Source organism: Phoenix dactylifera, chromosome 2 (assembly GCF_051530095.1).
Source record: "Phoenix dactylifera cultivar Ajwa chromosome 2, Ajwa_hap1_PhDact_Kaust_v1.1, whole genome shotgun sequence".
Lineage (NCBI taxonomy): Eukaryota > Viridiplantae > Streptophyta > Magnoliopsida > Arecales > Arecaceae > Phoenix > Phoenix dactylifera.
In genome coordinates, this window is record NC_143191.1 from 25,437,098 (window position 1) to 25,454,408 (window position 17,311).

Consider the following 17,311-nt stretch of genomic DNA (forward strand, 5'->3'; position numbering starts at 1 on the left):
GGGGCGGGCCGTGGCCAGTGGTGGCTGTTGGAAGGGGCTTGGGAGGTGGCGGGCCGTGGCCACGGCTGGCGGCGGCATTTTTCTTCCCCTTTTTCGGTGGGAATGGGAGATCAGTAGGGGCGGGGGCATTTTCGTCTCATGTTGGAATGTTGAAATATAGCTGGACCAGTTGTTAAACAAGAATTAAACGTTAGAAACCGGCCAAAAAAATAGACCGGTCATTAGTTTCCCCTATATTATTTGAATAGCCTTGGTTCAAAAGCAATATAGCTCGCAACTGCGAATTAGAAGGAATTACCTAATTTCATTATCACATAGGCATAAATTGGACGGAGCTCCGCCAGTCATCTTCTGGTGTACATCACTCATTGTCATGGCCTGCTCCACATGTAATATTGCTCCTTTCTGAGTCTGTAGTAACTTTTTTGAGGAGTCTTTAGTAATGTTAGCTGAATATTAGTCTCACTTCTATATCCATTGAAATTCTCAGACACGTAGCCAGTTTCTGCCATCTTATTGAAATGAAATGGATGGAGGTCATGTTCATCTCTTTACGGTCGTACGCAGCCAAGGGGACTGGTAATCGAAGGGTATTCTTCTTACAGCCTAAAACTTTTCCATGGCATAAAACCAGAAGGATGGTGGTTGGTCTGTCCAAGGAGACCTTAGTAAAGAAGACCAAGTGCGTCTCTGGTGATGGATCTAACAGCGTGTCATGGTAGTTTTTTATTTCTTTTTTAGAAAAAGTAAGAGGAGGCAGGCAGATTCACCATTTGATTCACACTGTAAAACAAAACCAAGAATAATCCGGAATTATCTGTCACAAGATCGGAAACTTCAGAACATCTTAGTATTAGGTGTCAACCTAATCATTCTTAGGAAACTAGCTGTGACCAAAGAAAGTAGGGAAGTATAAACATCCAATATGCACCTGAATTTTTTTGAGCAAAAATATGGATGTGAAATTGAAAGTAGAATTCCTCTCGAAAAAATAACGAAAGAAGAATGCAGGAAAAGATAAACTTATATGTATGTATATATGTATATACGATTTTTAAAATTTAGACTAATATCGAACTGATTTTTTTAATTTAAAAATTTGCAAACCAAAACCAAACTGACTGATCCAAACCGAATAGAAATAACGGGTTGGCTCGGTTTTACAGTTTGATCAGTTCTTTTGCACACCTCTACTTGTCTTTCTGCTTTTTGCCTTTTCTCGTTTCATTTATCAATGAAATATGAGGGGGCTTCCCAAAGAGTCAAACGTTAGCCGAAATCTCTATCTCATATGTTTCCTTCAAAGCAATATTTATGCTCAATGATTTCGTTATTGGATAACAAGGATTCTTTTTTTAAGGCCCAGTTGAAACGATGGATTGTCTGTGACCTTTGAAAAGTATACTCTTATGTCATGTTAATTCATAAACGGGAACAGCAACCATTCTTTGTGGAAATAGAGGAATTCCTCCTTCACAATTATTGGCTGAATTTGTCCATTATTGCATACGACAATTATTATAATTCCTGCAATCAATGACACCGATTACATTTTTAGGCCAGATATGTGTAGTCAAACAAACTATGGAAATAAGTTCCCTGCAGTCGATGCAAGGCACTTTTCACACGTCAAAGTCTTCACGTACCATGTAGAGCTGAGCATTTCCCAAGCAGGAGGGATCTTAGAAATTCTATAGATTGGCAGCTTCCCAAAGAGTGGTTAACACCAATCCCTAGCCAACGAACCCATGGCTTCGGCTCTCCTCCCCTTAATCCGCTCCCTGCTCCTTTCCTTGCTTCTGTATTGCAATCCGTATGCCGTCCACGGAGTAGCAAACAGCCATCATGTCCTTGGATCCGACTCTTTGAAGCCGGCAACTGCCTGCTCCAAACCCAAAGGTTAACACTCTCTTCACGCTAGCAGTTAATTGATTGGTTTTGGCTTTTGACTCGTCACCCTTCAGTACTCTATTTTATAACAATCCGAGCTAGCCTCCTCTTGCTTTGGAAAAGCAAACTAAAGTCGAACGAGTGCATGAAATAACCTTAATATTAGGTCATTTGTGTTGGTGAGCATAATAAATTATAATTGAGGGCTGGGATAAGGTTGTATATATGGGAGTTACTTAGACGCTCTTTATGATATTCAATCATAGTTCATGCTGATATATCAAGGTCTAAGATAATGAGTAGAATAATGTTTAACCTCTCTTTCAGTATGTTTTGTGTAAACAGCACGGGTTTGTACGATAACTTTTATTTATTTATTTATTATGTTTTATGGTCAGCATTCTATGACAGGAACTATATACGGTCTCGATCTATATTTCTGTCGTTGGGTGGATTGAAATAATATTTAAATACAAATCTCCATCGTAGGTTAAAATGATATGTTTGACACTGCAAGTGATTATGGCAAGATTTAGAATTTTTATATTATTTTAGGATTAAAAATTCATATTTATTCCACTTGACTGTTGAAAGTGCTAGTTTGTCGTAAACTTTCTGACGCGCTGTTTTACCCGCGGACCAAGTGCAAGTCTAAAGATAGCAAGCGTTTCCTAAAAGCAAAGATAATGCACGAATTACGAATATTATGGATAGTTATATTATTCATGAATTCTAATATTAATAACAACAGACTGTGTCTCTATGAATATACAGACAGTTTTCTCCAATTTATAGTGTATGTTGGTGGGTATGCATGGACTATATGTCGGGAAGAATGAAAGAATCATTTGGATACCTTTGTTTTTTTTGGGAATCATCATCAAATTAAAATCTAAAGCAAAGGAAATTTGGGAATATCTCATGAAGACACTTTGGCAATGGTCACCGCTAGACCTGCTCGTGGGACAGGCCGGACCGGGCTTAGCACTAAGTATGACTAAAATTACTGATTCTATGTACCTGGATTTCTAAGTCCACAAGCATGCTCATTTATCCGAACCTAGCTAGAGTTTGACTGAAATTGGAGGAATATGCAATGAGACTAAAAGAAGTCGGAACCATAGTAATTCCTGAATAGCTAAATTATGTCAAATATATATTTGAGCTGTTGCATGCTAATCATCCGTTAACTCGTTCCTAGTTAAATATGTGAAACATTTGTAGATGAGCTATTGCATGCTAATCATCGGTTACATGTACTTCAAATTATAAGATGCCTGCTTAGTATTGACCCTTCTGGCGTTTCTGCACAAACTCTTGCAGCATCCTCTGGTAATAAGCTGACGGTCGTTCACCGGCACGGCCCCTGCTCGCCCATCATCAACACCAGGCAAAAGCTGAACCACAGGCAGATCCTCCACCGTGACCAAGCCCGGGTCATTTCCCTCCACAACCGGATATCCGCTGCTTCCAGGAAGGATAAATCGACCGGCATCACGGTGCCCGACCATGTCGGCATCTCGTTCAGCACCTCAGACTACATCGTGACGGTGGGCTTCGGCACTCCCAAAAAGAGTTTCTCGGTGATCTTCGACACCGGCAGCGACATCTCATTGATCCAATGCAGGCCATGCGCCGGCGGGTGCTACTCCCAGAATGAGACGCTCTTCGACCCATCCCAATCGTCTACCTATGCCAATATATCATGCAGCTCAGCTGTCTGCCTCTCATTCGGCTCAGCTTGCGATGCATCATCGACTTGCATCTACGCTGTCCGATACGGTGACAATTCCTCCACTGTTGGCTTCCTTGCGCAGGAGACCCTCACCTTGACGCCCTCTAACGTGCTGACAAACTTCGAATTCGGGTGCGGGGAGAAGAACAAAGGCCTCTTCGGTAGCGTCGCCGGGCTGGTAGGCCTCGGCCGTGGCGAGGTGTCATTGGCATCGCAAGCAGCACAGGAATATGGCGGAGTCTTCTCCTACTGCCTCCCGCCGAGGGTCAGCTCGACCGGGTATCTGACACTGGGAGCCAGCGGGCCGGCCCCCAACGTCAGATTTACGCCGATGCTCGCCAATCCGGCGAAACCCTCCTTCTACTATGTTGAGCTAATAGGACTAAGTGTTGGAGGAAAGAATGTACCGATACCGCCGAGCACCTTCACAGATACCGGAACTATCATCGACTCCGGCACGGTGATCACCTACCTTCCATCGTCGGGCTACTCTGCACTTCGTGATGAATTCAGGCGGCAGATGGCAAACTATTCCATGGCGCCTCCACTGCCAATGTTGGATACTTGCTATAATTTTACTGGGGTTGGTTCGATATCATTGCCTTCGGTTGGTCTAAGATTTAGCGGCGGAGTGACGCTCGATGTCGATCCTTCGGGCATACTTTATCCTGCGAGCATCTCGCAAGCATGTCTAGCGTTTTCTGGAAACAGCGATCCGAGCTCGATCTCCATCATTGGCAACACGGTGCAGCGGACGTACGACATTGTTTATGATGTTGCCAGGGGAATGATTGGGTTCGGAGCCGGAGGCTGCAGCTGACGGATGGATATGGTAGTTATGACTTCTGATTGATGAGCCAATCTGGTAATCAAAAAACAAGAATAATGAAGCGCAGGAGTGATGCGCAGATGTAATAGAATAACGTGGACAAACTTACTACTGCTATATATCTTTGTTGTTGCTGTTGTTTTACGGAAACTGTTATCTTTATGCCAGTCAGTAATAGACCTTTCAGCTACCGTGCCTATGGTTGATTCCCAGTGGCTCTCTTGTAGGTTTAGGAGTTTTGAACGAGGAGACTCGGGAATCCATTGAGTTCTCCTCTCTCTCTTTCTCTCTCCCTTTAAAGTACTAATCCGTTTCGCTGCTGGTGCTTTGAGTTTTAATGACTTTCTGCATGATTTTTGGGTCAGATCCAGCTTCGACATAAGGATTCGATGAGACCCAGGGCCAACTAAGGAATTATTTTTCAGAAGACTTTGCCTCTCTTTTGCTGGATCCTCTCTTGAATGCGCTGATAGTTGAGAATCACTTCAATAAGCTTTTAATGTGAGGAGTGCTCTGAAATCGCATGGGATGCAATAACTCCTCTTTTTGCTTTGAATAGCTCTAACTCTCCTTCGGTGGTTGATAGACTTGAATGCTCTCAATGGATTTTCTCTCTTTTTATTGTTAATGCTTAGAACCACCTTTTATAACTTATCTCCTTGAAAACTAGCCATTAGAGAGGAGAAAAGAGTCGTTCTGACAAAACTGCACGTCCTAGCAAAGTATCCATTGAGATTGGAGTCGACCTCCCGTCTTGGAGTCGGCTCGGCTGAAATAGGAGACGTCTCATGAAAATCTGGAGTCGACTCGAATTCGGGCTCTTATAAATAAGCCCTCTGTCAATCATGTAACAGTCGGCTCGAAGAAATCGGGAATCGCCTCGCCCACGGCGTTTTCAAATGTGAACTACCAGCTATTTTTCAGGAGATGGTTCGAGCAATTCCGGAGTCGGCTTGCGTTCTGGTCTGTGCAAAATTGCTCTCGGCCTTTTTCTGTAGGAGTCGGCTCGTAAACAGTTCGACTCGACTGGGCCACTGTGCCGAAGAAATTACTTTGCGGCTTGAATTTGCGGGAGACGGCTCGAAACTTCTCGGAGTCGACTCGTGCACTGTAGCTTGAAAATTCGTTCTTTGTTTCCTCTGTAAGAGTCGGCTCGTGAAAATTAAAAGACCTAGATTCTGTTTAAACCCTTTTCAGATGATGAAAATTTTAAAATTGTAATCTAAACGCAACCACGCATCCACGAAAAGATTTGTGGGGGAAAAAATCTTGAAATATTAGTGTATTAAGAGTGTCTCGTATGTTATTGCTATTAAAAATTAAATATCTTTATGTTAAAAATCCAGTTCCAAAACTGGTTTCTTTTTTTTTTCGGCGCAATAGCGGCTCACACACTACGGGTGTGAATGCGGCCAACAAAATTAGAAAATAGAGAAACTGATTTTTCTTAGTTCACAAAGAGTTTCTCAACATCAACAAGAAAGAAGAGATTGTAATAATTCTACCAATTTCAATGTCAACAGCATCTACGTTAGGAGTAATGCTACTAAATTCTTCTGCACTGAAGGTATCTAGAACAATAGTGCTTTCGATGTATGACATGTCTCGCTCCTAGCAACAATTAATATATTGATTTTTTAAAAAAGGTTAGATCTGACGGCTGCGTATTCACCCTCGGTGGCATTGTTTGTTTAGAAAGTCGATTGTCTGTTCACCAGGAGAGTGTTGGCTCGGAGGGGGTGAGCATCACTCCAGATTGTGGGGTTTGCTAGGCGGCAAAGGAGTCTATACTCCACGTCTTGTTCGGTTGCCAGCGTGCTGCTCAGATTTGGGAGTGTGCTTCGGTCTCTTTTGATTTGTGTCGGGGATGAGCATCGATTGAGGATTTTCTAATCTTCTTGGCAGAGTCCTCTCGGAGGCCCGACCAGCAAGAGCAGGGGATTACGGCAGCTTATCTAGCTTAACACTACTGTCTAGATAGAATCTCTTCGAGGATAGAGATACACATCCAAGAGTGGGGGTGGATAGGGCCTTACTTCATGCAGCGGAGGTCCTCGACATCACTGTGTCGGCGTCTCTTGGGTTGGTTAGGAAAATCTGGGGCTCTCACTCCGCTCATGTAGCATTCAGGATTATTCTCATCTCCTGAGAGCTCCCACCCCTTGGTTTTTTCAAGGTAAACTTTGACGATAATGTCATAGCAGGTTGATGCTGCGATGCCGGGTTTGTCATCAGAGATCAGCAGACCAGATTAGTGGCGGGCGGGGGCCGACGCATCTTTGATCAAACTGTTGCTGGGGCCGAGGTTAGAGCTGCTTGGGAGGGTGTTTTGAATGCAAAACAAGTGCTAGTGCGGGCTGCATTATTCTTGAGAGGGATGCCGCCACGGTGATTGAGGGGATTCAAAATCCCAAGCAGTCTGCTGGGAGGATGCGGCTGCTCCATGACATTCGCTGTCTTTTAGGTGAATGTATTTTCTTCCGAGCCTCTACTATGTATAGGGAGGCCAACAGTGCTACGGATTGGGTAGCTTTTTATGCGGTCCACCACTTCGGTGATGTCATCTGGGAGGGACATGACCCTGTACAATCTTTCTTGCATTTTGACTTTATGGACTATACTCACACATGGTGTATGTGAGTCGCCGATGTACCAAAAAAAACAAAAGAAAAAAAAGAAAAGAAAAGAAGATTAGATCATCATACTGATTTGCCAGCTGAGCTTCTCATAGTACAATGAGATTTTAGAAGACATTATGCTGATACCACAATCAGTTAATAGAAGCCATAAGATATAATAACTCTATGTAATGGTGAATAAAGAAATAAAGAAGAGTAGATGTAAAGAGATTAACCAATCAGCCATGTTCCCCTCCTTTTCTTTTTGGGTACAAGCATGGGCTTTAACCTGAAATTAGAGACTGGATGCAATTCTAATTTCTAAGAGCCAGAAACACAGGATCTGAAAACTCCAACATACAAACTAGATATGTTACGGTGGAAAGAGAAAACTGCAACACAGCCGCATCATCTCAGGCTTAAAGCTGAATTTTCCCCAACTTTGATGTACAACGCTGTCATTGTTGTAACTTGTTTCACGTAGCAATACTCATTTTTTGAACTGTCACTCCGGTAATGTTAAATGTATGGGGCGAAATTAATTCCTAACTCTCCAAAAGAACGAACCTGGTATAACAAAAAGTTTCCGTTGACCGGTTCTAAAATCTTTAGTCCAATGACTTCACTAATTTTCAATCCTTGAGAGCCTTTTATTTTTTAATAAAATACCAAAAATGCCCCTGCCCCTCTTGATCTCCTATTTCCACCGAAGAAGAAGAAGAAAAAGGGGGTCGCAACAGCCAACCGCGGCCGCCGTCGGCCACGGCCCGGCACCCTCCAGAACCCCCTCCCACGGCCGCCTTGGCACCTCCCCACCATGGGGCGGGGGCATTTCCGACAGCCTCCCGCATCTTGCGGCCGGCGCCTGCCATAGCCTGGCCCCCTCCTGTGTCCGTCGTGGCTGGCGGCAGCCACGGCTCGTTCCCCTCCCGTGTTCGCCGCGGCCCAGCCCCTTTCCGGTGCCGCCGGCCTCACGGAAGGAGAAGACTTCTCTGCTAGCCAGCCGCTGCCGACTGCGGCCTGGCATCCTCCCACAGCCGTCATGGCCCAGCCCTTCCGGGCCGGCCTCATAGGAGGAGAAGAAAGGAGAAGAAAGAAGAAGAAGGGAGAAAGAGAAGAAAAAAGAAAAAAAAAGAAAAAAAAAAGAAGAAAAAAAAGAAAAGGAAGAAAAAAAGAAAAAAAGAAAAGAAACAATAAATAAATATATATATGAACAAATAAATAAATAAATAAGATAATAAATAAATATATTTTAATAAAATAAAATAATAAATAAATGAAGAAAGGAGGCCGGGCCGCGACTGTCGTAGGTGCCGCCGACCACGGCCAGGCCATCTCCCGTGGCCGCCACAACTCTGCCCCCTTTTGATGCTGCCGGCCTCGCGGGAGGAGAAGAAAGGAAAAGAAAGGAGAAAGAAGAAGGGAAGAAGGGAAGAAAAAAGAAAAAAAAGAAAAGAAAAGAAAAGAAAAAAAAATAAATAAAAAAATAAATGCATAAATATATATATATATATATGAATGAACAAATAAATAAATAAATATATTTCAATGAAATAAAATAATAAATTAAATAAATAAATAAAAAGGAAAATAATGAGTGAGTGGAAAATAATCTGATCGTTATGATATTGATAGGTACAGTAGATTTGTCACCATTTTAATTAATTAAGCTTGGAACTCCATTCATATAACCTCGAACATAGTTACACTACAGCAAAATTGGTTTTTTCCGACACTTTTTTGCCGACGTTTTATACAAGCGTCGGCGATTTCCTTTGTAGCGCCTAAAACGCCCGACGCTTTTAAAAAGCGTCGGCAATATACGACGCTAATTTGCATCATTGTATCATAGAACCTAAGACGACGCGTATTCGCATCGTCGAAAACCTAATTCTAAACAAAACCCAGCGGCCGCCCCCCTTCTCCTCCATCCTCGATCGATATCAAGCCCTAGCCGATCCTAGCTCCTCCCTCCTCCGCCTCCACGCTCTCCAAAACCTAGGGTTTCTAGGGTTTCCTGAGCGCCGACCCTTGTCCCCTCCTCCTCCCTCCTCTTCGGTGGCGGCGGTCCAGCATTCGGCGTCCTCCGCACCCTCTCCTCCAACCGCTTCTCCCAACGAATCTCCCGCCGAAGGTATGGAAGATATTTTTCTTGTTCCGTTCTAATTTCGCAGTTTTGATCTCGTGATAGCGTTATAATCTCTAAATATTTTTCTTGTTGTTTAGATGGTAAATTCTGCGATCTTTATGAAATTGCAATGTAGTGCTATTTTGCTTATTAAAAGGAAAAGTTTGCTGAAGGGGATGAAAACATGAGATTTCTTTTCATGATGAAGAAGCAACAATGCAAATTTATATTCAACTTTTAACTAATAGATTTATTTTTTCTTGGCTAGCAGTAAAGCCAGCATGCAAACATTTATGCCTTCCACTTGCTTTTGTCAAACAGAAAGCAAATGATCTTTCTGAAGATGATGCTAAGTTGATAACTTACCAATCCAATCCATTGCATACACTTTAAATCCATTATCATTCAGAGTTGATAACTTACCAATCCAATCCATTGCATACACTTTAAATCCATTATCATTCAGTTGCTTCGCAAAATAATTATATCTTCTACTGCAGACCACAAAACATTTTCCTTCAGCAGCATTTCAAAATTTATGCATAAGCTCCTGTAGTTGCCTTAATAAATTTCAGTGGAATGAGATGTTAACACACCTGTGCTCATTCAAGCCATGCAAAAGAACCACCAGTCCCCTGCACCACGTAAACAAAAATCAGCAGGTGTCTTGAATTGAGAGATTTAAGAAATTCCGAATTCTGTAATTTAGATAGGGCGACAAAAGGCAAACCATACAGCCCTGCACAATTGTTAGTGCAAGACACAATGGGCATATACAAGGATTCTAGATCGAACATCCTCCATGATTCAGAGCCAGAAAAATTCAATGATGATGGTGATTTACATTGAGAACTTTAAATACAAGGACTAAATGTCAGCACAACTTCCAGAACTCGTAGCAAGCTAACAAACCATGCACTGTTGCATCTTGTAAAGTTTTCGCATCAACATGACATATAACCACTCATCCTAGAAAAGAAAGGCAAGCAAAGCCCTCATCGTTCTGCCGGGGAACCCGCCACTCTGAAAAAGATTATATGGTTTAGTAATTTCTAGGAGATATAGTGTAGTTCCTGTAGTCTGAAGTTGTTACATCCTTCCCACTATATATTGGTATTCAAGCATCAAATGACCTTCCCAGTTTCAAGGAATGACATAGAAGTGAAAATTTTCCTATTTTAATTTGGAATTTATTGTCTGATGTAGCTCGAATTGTAGGGCTTACAAGTATCAGTTATGCACATAGAATTATTGCATTAATATGTGCTTTCTACTTAGGACTATTTGCTTATTCTGTATTTTGTCCTTGGGCAATCACTCTCTCCATGTGCATTATGCACACCTGCACATTATTGAATACTATGCATATCATCTGCTTATAGTTTGCATTAATCACAGGTATAGATTGAGAGTTTATTTGCTGAATACCTGTTAATACTATGATGATACACCATTGAAAAGAGTTGGTTATTACCGTTACCTGCTTAGACAGTAGATAGCAGAGGCATCTGTTCTGAGAGAAAGCCTGATGTCACTGCCTTTAGAAATTAAGATGGATCCAGTAAATTCATTTTTGGGAAGATTGCTTCTGGAAGAGCTAACTCCTGTTGTCATGGTCCTCTCAACTCCTCTTGCTGAAGATGCTTGCCAAAAGAATGGACTAAATTTTGTTGCAAGAGCATTAGATTGTTAACAAAGTTTTCAAAACTAGCAGAGGTTGAAAAAGATCTCTCTGAAGATCTTGATACACACGAAACATCGTGTATTGAAATTATGCAGCATACTCATGAATTTTTCCAAAACTAGCATCACTAGTATATCTAATGATATACTCTTTAAATCTTGTATATGGCCTATGAGGTATCTCACCAAAAGGCCAGCCAGGCTTGATAAAATTGAACTGTGACCAACTGATCAACACTTATCTCTTGAAATAGCAGATGTTGCTAATTTTTATGGAGTCCTCAGTTAGCGGTTCAGAGGGAAAGCCATATTATCTAAATGCATATTTTAGGGGGGATGCCACAGAAAACATCTGAAATTGTGATTTACAAGCATTTTAGTGACAAAAATGATCTATGCTGCCATTTATATGCATAACTTTCAAAACAAGATTACTGGCATTTACTTGAGAAAGTTCAGTGAGAGGGGAAGTTAATAAAAGTTTTCAGAGATGAGTGAAATAGACATATTCTATTGCAATTCATTTAGATTTTATTTATTATTTAACTAATATTGCTTTCTTTTGTGCATACTAGGTAACAACATGCCGCGAGGAAAACGATTCAGAGATGTTGAGTTTCAGCACACATCCATGGGATCTTCTTCCGATCAGTCCCTACGGTCCCAATAGCCCGACGAGCCCCAGCAACACGAGTCTCAGTCTGCGCACGTGCCACTGTTGATTGTCCAGACATGGATGACGTGCACATCCAAGGTAATTTGATTTACATTTTTAATATTAATTTTTCTTACAATCCATGGATATTTTATCTTATTTTTATAGATGGACTGGGGAGAGTGAGGACACGAGGACCCACTCGAGCACAGGACGTGTGGAGCCTACGTGAGGATGAGAAGATCGTCGTCCAATGCAATGAACTGGGGCAGCCTATCAAGAGGGCTGCAAGCATTTTATCGACTTTTCTAGGATCAGTTGCGCGGAAGGGTCAATTGTGTCCGCTCAACTATATGAAATGGAATGAAATGCTTCCTTCATATGAGGTTGAGCTTCTTAAAGTTATTGAGATAAAGAATTGAATTTGCTTACTATCATAATTTTATTTTTTGATTTATCATTGTTATAACATTCTTGACTTTGGTGTAGAAAAAGTTTGTCCTTCCTAAAGAGAGCCATGATTGGGTGCTGAAGTCCGTCAACTGCAAGTGAAAAGAATATAGGGCCAAGTTAAAGGCGGACTGGAAGCATGATGGTATGACAGAAGAGGAGGTTGCCCATGTTTGTCCTCCTGATGTAATCCCTCATCAGTGGAGGGAGCTTGTTCACTACTGATTTTTCGAGAAAACTCAGGTTGTGTATATTTTTTCAATACTTTAGATTGTATTTACTAATAATATAGATTACAAATTTATACATTAAATATATTATATTGTTTATTCTTTTTTTGGGAAGACATATTCCAATATTGGTAGAGCTGCACGAGCCTCTCAGACTGTTCCTCATACTTCAGGCTCGATGAGTTATGCTAGGCGTAGAGCTGAATTCGTAAGTTTTTTTTGAAACTCTTTGAAACTATTTATAACTATTCTATCATATAACATGTATCAAGATAACTAGCTTGCCAATATACTTTTTGTTGTAGATGGATGATAATGGGAGGGAGCCTGGTAAGGTGGAGTTTTATAAGATGACTCACACCCACTGAGATGGCAGTTTTGTTCGGAAGGAGTCAAGAGATATAGTTGTATGTATTCATCTTTGAATCTTTCAACGATATTATTATTAGTTCTATTATTGGCATACATTAATTTGACTTTTTTTTGAGAGATATAGGATAGGGCAACAACTCTTATTTCAGAGCGCGTCGGAGAGTCATCATCATCCGACGCGACCAGTCATATTGAAGCTCAGGTGCTTGCTGAATTATTGGGCCCAGAGCGTTATGGTCAAGTGAGGGGTTATGGTGTTGAAGTTACCCCCACTCAGTTATCTGCAGTGGGCATGTATATAAGAAATGCTGGAGAAGGCAGTAACAATGCAGAAGTTAGAAGACTTCGGGCAACAATTGAAGATATGAAGGATCGCCATCAGGCAGAGTTGGCGGAGCTGAAGCAGAACCAACAAACTTTGCAGTCTCAGCTTGAGCATATTTCATCTATGTTACAGCGATTTCTCCCTCCTCAGGTAAATAACTATATGTATTTGATGACTACATAATTATTATTTTGCATGAATTAATGATTTTCATATTCCTAACTTCTAAAGTTTCTTTTTTTTTTGTAGATTTCTGATACTTCAACAGCTCGCAGAGATGATGATGGGGCTGAATCCGGTCCCTGATATTTTTTAGACTGTTATCTAAAGAGTTTTATATATATCTTTCTTATATTTTTCAAAATACATTGTAATTCTAAACTTATGTAAATTTAATCTTATATGACAATATGAATGTTTTGAATGATCTATATGTTTGTCTTGATGTAAATGTAATGCAGGTTCATATTACTATATTATATTTCTTAATATGCTTTTGTTTTTCTTTTTTTTTAAAAAAAATCCACTCCCGACGCTTTAAAGCGTCGTTAAAAACCCGCTTTGGAACGCTATCGCCGACGCTTTCAAAGCATCGGTAAAAAACAGGATTTAGACGACGCTATATAAGCATCGGTAAAAACCAACCTGGACGCCGAGTTAGCAGTTTACGCCGATGCTTTATTGCGTCGGCAAAACAAAGTACGCCGACGCTTTAGGAAGCGCCGGTAAAGCACAGGTTTTGCCGACGCTTTCCTAAAGCATCGTTAAAAACTTTTCCTACTCAAGTATCGGCAACGCTTTTGCGACGCTTTCCATTGCGTCGGTGGGGTTTTTGCCGACGCTAAATAGCGTCGGGAATGGTTATAAAAAATGCCGTGAAAAACTATTTTTCTTGTAGTGTTAACTCACCATTGCAATTAGCTAGTAAGCTTGGTACATAGGTAATATAGCATGACACACATTAAAGTAACCTTAGCACACAGTTAATCAATGTTAAGTGAATACTTAATCTAGCCTGGCACACACAATTAAGTTTCTCGAACACACATAAGTAAACTTAGAACACACTTAATCTAGCATGGCATAAAATCTTGGAACACACTTAATTTAGCCCGAAACACACTTAAATCTTTCCTAAATCTTCTCTGCAATTAGGTTAGTAAGCTTGGTACATAGGTAATTTAGCATGTCATATATTTAAGTAAGCTTGGCACGTAGTTAATCAATGTTAAACACTTAATCTAGCCTGGCTCACATAGTTAAGTCATCTTGACACACAGTAAGTAAACTTGGAACATACTTAATCTAGCATGGCACAAAATCTTGGAACACACTTAATTTAGCCCGAAACATACTTAAATCTTTCCTGCACGTAGTTAAGTCTTCTCTGTAATTAGGTTAGTAAGCTTGGTATACAGGTAATATAGCATGGCACACATTTAAGTAAGTTTGGCAAGCAGATAATCAATGTTTGAACACTTAATCTAGCCTGGCACACAGTTAAATTTTCTCGACACACAGTTAAATCCACTATACCTATCAATGTCATAAAGATCAGATTATTGGCCACTCACTCAATATTTTTTTTCTTTTTCTTTTCTTCTTCTTTTTTTTTCTTCTATTTTCTCCTCCCGTGAGGCCGGCGATGCCAGAAGGGGGCCGAGCCGTGGCGGCAATGGCCGCAGTGGCTTTATTTATTTATTTATTTTTTTCATTATAATATCTTTATTTATTATCTTATTTATTTATTTATTCGTTCATTCATATATATGTATGTACTTATTTATTTAATTTTCTCTTTTATTTTTTATTTTCTTTTCTTTTCTTCTTTTTTTTTTGTTCTTCTATTTTCTCCTCTCGTGAGGCCGGCGGCGCCAGAAGGGAGCCGGGCCGTGGCGGCCGCAGCCGGCAGCAGCCGTGGCGGATTTATTTATTTATTTATTATTTTATTTCATTACAATATATTATTTATTTATTTGTTTGTTCATTGATATATATATATATATATGTGTGTGCGCGCGCGCGCATTTATTTATGCATTTATTTATTAATTTATTTATTCTTCTTTTCTTTTCTTCTTTTTTTTCTTTTTCTTTCCTTTTTTTCTTCTCTTCTTCCCTTCTCATTCTTTCTTCATTCTTCTTTCTTCTCCTCCTGTAAGGCCGGCGGTGCCGGAAGCAGGCCGGGAACAGCAACCATTCTTTGTGGAAATAGAGGAATTCCTCCTTCACAATTATTGGCTGAATTTGTCCATTATTGCATACGACAATTATTATAATTCCTGCAATCAATGACACCGATTACATTTTTTGGCCAGATATGTGTAGTCAAACAAACTATGGAAATAAGTTCCCTGCAGTCGATGCAAGGCACTTTTCACACGTCAAAGTCTTCACGTACCATGTAGAGCTGAGCATTTCCCAAGCAGGAGGGATCTTAGAAATTCTATAGATTGGCAGCTTCCCAAAGAGTGGTTAACACCAATCCCTAGCCAACGAACCCATGGCTTCGGCTCTCCTCCCCTTCGTCCGCTCCCTGCTCTTTTCCTTGCTTCTGTATTGCAATCCGTATGCCGTCCACGGAGGAGCAAACAGCAATCATGTCCTTGGATCCGACTCTTTGAAGCCGGCAACTGCGTGCTCCAAGCAAAGGTTAACACTCTCTTAACGCTAGCAGTTAATTGATTGGTTTTGGCTTTCGACTCCTCACCCTTCAGTACTAGTACTCTATTTTATAACAATCCGGGCTAGCCTCCTCTTGCTTTGGAAAAGCAAGCTAAAGTCGAACGAGTGCATGAAATAACCTTAATATTAGGTAGTCATTTGTATTTGGTGAGCATAATAAATTATAATTGAGGGCGGGGATAAGGTTGTATATATTTTGGGAGTTACTATGGCGCTCTTTATGATATTCAATCATAGTTAATGCTGATATATCAAGGTCTAAGCTAATGAGTAGAATAATGTTTAACCTCTCTTTCGGTATTTTTTGTGTAAACAGCAAGGGTTTGTACGATAACTTTTATTTATTTATTTATTATGTTTTATTGTGAGCATTCTATGTCAGGAACTATATATGGTCTTTATCTATATTTCTGTTGTTGGGTGGATTGAAATAATATTTAAATACAAATCTCCATCATAGGTTAAAATGATATTTTTGACACTGCAAGTGATTATGGCAAGATTTAGAATTTTTATATTATTTTAGGATTAAAAATTCTTATGTATTCCACTTGATTGTTGAAAGTGCTAGTTTTTTTTTTTTTGCCTAAACCAGGTGCTTCATACAGTACGTGTGTGAATACACCCAATAAGATCAAAATACAGTAACTCACGGAGTGCCAATGGCAACTCCCCCTCCCCCGACCAAAGGGCATACCCCGAATGGTGGGCCACATAGGCAGCTACCCAATCGGCTGCCCCGTTGGCCTCCCTGAATACATGCTTGACCTGGATGGCCATCCCATCTCTCATCATCACCACAATATCGCGGATCAAGGGGTGGTCTGTGCCCTCACCCCTCAACCCCCTCTGAATCCACCCGATGACAGTGGCCGAGTCGCCTTCCAACGTAATCGAGCTGGCCCGCAACACAATCCGTGCATGACGAAGGCCTGCCCAGGCTGCCCGCAGCTCTGCTCCGGGGATCGATGTATCAAACAACTGGCAGCCACCTACGGCTACCGCCCTAGCGTGCGAGTCCCGTATGACAAAACCTACACTGCCACGCATGCCGCCATCCAAAACCGACCCATCGAAGTTGACCTTGAGGAAGCTCGGGGGTGGGGCTTCCAGGTGAAAAACACCATCCGAGGAGCTGCCGAAGCAAGAGGGGAGCCCCAGGTGTCCCAAGCTGTCAAAGGTCTGTCTGTAGATAGGGTGGGCCTGATCTCTGTGGCCTGTGCCCGAGCAAGCTCTGCCACAAACCTCGGTGACATCCTACGCTCGCCAAGAGTACGAGCGTTCCTAGCCAACCAAATCTGATATGCTGTGCAAGTCGCTCTGATACCCTCCTCGCGAGTCTGTGAACTGGCTAACCACTGTCGTATCACCCTGAGAAACTGTAGTCGCGCACTCCGCGCTCCCTGCGGGATCCCAGTCCACTGCCATGTCGCCCTCGCCCATGTACACTGGAAGAGCATATGGTCCACTGACTCCTCAGCTCCACACGTCTCACACTCTACCGGGACCCCCCCGCCTCGCCTGCTCAGCTCTGCTCTCGTCGGAAAACGGTCCCAGCATATCTTCCATAGGGAGAGAGCTACCCTCGGGTGAAGTCCCGACCTCCAGGTCCAGGTGCAGTCCGGCCCCGACTCATGCTCCGCCTGAATAATGCGGGAAAGATCTCCCAGTCTGACACTGGCTCGGCTCGAGGTACCCCACACCCTGACGTC

At 41.7% G+C, this 17,311-nt stretch overlaps 1 pseudogene; it reads left to right on the forward strand.

Moving 5' to 3' along the window:
- The first annotated feature begins 638 nt into the window (after nucleotides 1-638).
- Nucleotides 639-4,445, forward strand: LOC120107029 (aspartyl protease family protein At5g10770 pseudogene; annotated as a pseudogene).
- Nucleotides 4,446-17,311: the final 12,866 nt, after the last annotated feature.